The 3,488-nt window shown below is 41.9% G+C and overlaps 1 long non-coding RNA gene and 1 other non-coding gene across 2 annotated transcripts; both read left to right on the forward strand.

Annotated features, from left to right (window-relative positions):
* The first annotated feature begins 312 nt into the window (after positions 1 to 312).
* On the forward strand, positions 313 to 2,357 carry LOC145011143 (uncharacterized). Its single transcript, XR_013664029.1, has 3 exons — positions 313 to 684; positions 1,571 to 1,636; positions 2,113 to 2,357. It is a non-coding gene; the product is annotated as an uncharacterized LOC145011143 (long non-coding RNA).
* A 785-nt stretch (positions 2,358 to 3,142) lies between these two features.
* LOC145013498 (small nucleolar RNA R71) lies at positions 3,143 to 3,249 on the forward strand. The gene has a single exon (XR_013665053.1). It is a non-coding gene; the product is annotated as a small nucleolar RNA R71 (small nucleolar RNA).
* Positions 3,250 to 3,488: the final 239 nt, after the last annotated feature.

Raw genomic sequence — 3,488 nt, forward strand, 5'->3', positions numbered from 1 at the left:
TTTACTTGGAGTGCTTTTATGTGCTCCATAAACCTCCTATATTCTTGAATATACTCATCAGGTATGGCTCGGATCAGAAATGGCAAAGAGGGCTGGTAAGGATTCAGAAGAGAGCAATTCTCCTTATCAGGTCTTTGACTCGTCAAGTCCATGTTGGCGACTCGGCAAGTCGAGTCGGGTTTACTTGAATTCCAGCTAATTACTTCTTTTGTTCACACTTTTTTAATATTCTTCTGGATAGAGGTCACAGGCGTGTAAATCGGCTCAGAATCTGTTGTTATTTGTAGCACCTGGTTCCTGGTACGTATTTTTAAATTAATTATTTTGCATTTTGTCCTGGGACTCGCCGAGTTGGTGGCCCAACTCATCGAGTAGAAGCAGATTGGACACATGAGTTAAGTGGCTGACTCGGCGAGTTAGAGACCGGACTCGACGAGTCCGTGTTGTTTGGACACAAACCCTAATATGAGGGTTTACACCCTATATAAACACCTTAACTCAGCCTCCCTTGTCCCCAACACTCTCCTAGAGCTACATATCGAAACCCTAGCTGATTGTGTGTGTGTTAAGGCCATTTTGGTGCTTTTGTTGACTTGTGAAGCTTGGAAGGAATAAGAGGAACTTGAGTATTCGACTTGGGGCTTGTGGATCCAAAAATCTCATTCCATCTTCAGCTTAATCAAGGTAAAATGCTCCTGCTTTGGTCTTCCATTTGGTTGCTCATCTTTAGATTGTATATCTTGGGTGCATTTAGGGCTTTGAAGCCATTTTCGGATCTAAGGAGTGTTATGTGGACTCTAGCGTTCAGATATTGGCCTTTAGAGGGGTCTCATGGCATAAAGGTGCCAATTTTAGGGCCATGAGAGCCCCATGCACATTGTAGGACACTTTATATGGATTTTTGAGCTAAAAACCCCATGCATGTGTATCAAGTTTGGTACTTTACATATAATGTGGGCATTAGGAGGCCAGATCTATGGTTTTGGTGTGTTAGACCTCATTTAAATCGACTGTATGGAATTGGTCAAGGTTGGACTCGACGAGTTGTTCTTGGCACTCGACGAGTCGGTGACCATTGTGCACCCAAACCCTTTCGGTGAATGGGTAAGCGTTAGGAAGGAAGTCCCTTGTGGGTTTAGATGCGAAAAGGGACCTGGGAGCCATGGGACTCGGCGAGTGGTATGAGCAGACTCGGCGAGTCCATAGAAATCTCCCAATCTTTGAAGATGGACTCGACGAGTTGTTCATACAACTTGGCGAGTCATAGACTGGACAAGTTCTTAAGTTGGAGATGAACTCGACGAGTTCAAGAAGGAACTCGGTGAGTCGGATAAAGATGGTCCCGATGTTATGATTGAAAGAGAACCCGTCGAGTTTTTGCTAGACTCGACGAGTGGAGCTGGGGTTTTGTGTGGGATTAGAGAAGCATGGACTCGACGAGTTGGTAGGCCAACTCAGCAAGTCAGGTCAAATGAATGTTGAATTTGACCAATGTTGACTTTGATTGAACTTGGGCTAACTCTGTTTAGGGTTGTATGTGATATGTGTTGACCTGAAGGTTGTCGTGTAGGGATCAAGGAGTGGTTGGAAGTCGACTTGTGCGCCGAGGATAGTTCAGACACTGCATGACATTGAGGTGAGTTACCTTCCAGTAGGGGTGGGTCTAAGGTGACAATGCCGGCCCACCAAAAACGGGTATTTAAATGATAATGGTCTTTGTGATAATTATCTTGTTCTGGTTATGTGTTGGTTATGAGGTTTATCTGGATAGTATGTTATGTGTATGGTAGGGAATAGTTTCCCTGATAGTGGTCCTTAGGATCAAGGGTAGGTCAGTACCCGGATATGCCTGACCGAATGCTTATATCTGTTGATTGTATGCTAGTATTAGGGGTGAAATAGTCCCCAGTTAGCGGTTGAAAGATACCAATGTTTATTACCGGTTGAAAGATACCAATGATGGTTACCGGTTGAAAGATAAAGAGGAAGGTTACCGGTTGAAAGATACCGATTAAGGTTACCGGTTGAAAGATACCGACGATATTGTATGGTATGTGGTATGATGTGGGAACTCACTAAGCTTCGTACTTACAGTTTTTGTTTTGGTTTCAGGTACCTCTTCGTCGAAGGGGAAAGTATCGGTGGTGTAGTAGCGCATCATACACACACATGTTTCCGCAAGAAGTTTTTGGGACTGTACTTTGATTTTCAATACTTATGATGTTCTGGTTTGAGATACAACATTATGATTTTGTAATGAATGTTTTATTAACAATGTGTTGGTAAAATGTTTGCTAAATGCGTTAATTCAAAAATGAAATTTTTGGCCTTGAAAATTGGGTCATTACATTATTACATTCACATGCGCCATTCTTGGATTTTCCTCGGTATTGCTAGGAATTTCACCAGGTGCTCTTTAGTTGATTTGTTGTGCAAGCTGACCTAGCTGTTTTTCAATGTTATGAATAGACGCTTGCTGATTCCTAAGCATATTTTGTTGATCCTTCATCATAGCTTGATGTTCTCTAAGCATATTCTGTTGCTCTTTCATTTCAACATCTATATCATTGTGCCTCTTTTCAGATGCATGTACAAATCTAGTGAAAATATCTTCCAAGTTAGCCTTTCTCTCTAGCACCGGTTCCTCTTTTTGATACAACCCCCTTTCTTTTTGCTTATATTTTTCCAACTTTGCCTTTTTGTACTCATCATACGGGAGCCATTCCTTCTTTGGTTTCCGCTAATTTTCAACGTACCTATCACCAGTTGAATAGCATACTTGCACCTTCGGTTCCCATTCTCGTCAATATCACAATCTTTAGTGAGATGAGGTCCTCTACAATTCTCACAACCAACCCTAATGGCATGGATGGATTGGTCCATCTTATTCATTCTTTGATCCAAACTCTCTAGTTTAGCCATCATTACTATCATGATATCATTAACTGAGTTCACCCCCCCCCCCCCCCGACTTAGTTTATTCCTTGGGTTATGATATTCTCTAGAGTGCTTAGAGAATTCTTCAATTAGTTCTTTGATTACTGGGGGTGGCTTCTTTGTGAGAGGCCCTTGCGAATCAATGAGTTGCCTTGTGGTCACATTCACTCCATCATAGAAAATGGAGACTTCTTGTTGGCTATTAAGATCATGATGTGGGCAATTCCTTAGTAAACCTTTGTTTCTTTCCCACGCCTCGTATAAGGATTCTCCAGCTTGTTGTTCAAAGTTGGCTATGACTTTCTTCAACTTGGCTATTTTTGAGGGAGGGCAAAATTAATCAATAAATTCTTCTTTCATTTTAGCCCATGTGGTGATGGATCTAGGAGGGAGTGATTTGAGCCAATATTTTGCAACACCCTTGAATGTGGCTAGAAGCATACAAAGTAGCACAGTTTCTCGAGGCACATTTAGAACATTAAAGTAATCGGCTACATCGTTGACCTCGTCTAAGTGCTTGTAAGCGTCTTCGTGATCTTTCCTATAGAAAG

Source organism: Lactuca saligna, chromosome 8 (assembly GCF_052625555.1).
Source record: "Lactuca saligna cultivar CGN05327 chromosome 8, ASM5262555v1, whole genome shotgun sequence".
In the NCBI taxonomy this organism is placed as follows: Eukaryota; Viridiplantae; Streptophyta; class Magnoliopsida; order Asterales; family Asteraceae; genus Lactuca; species Lactuca saligna.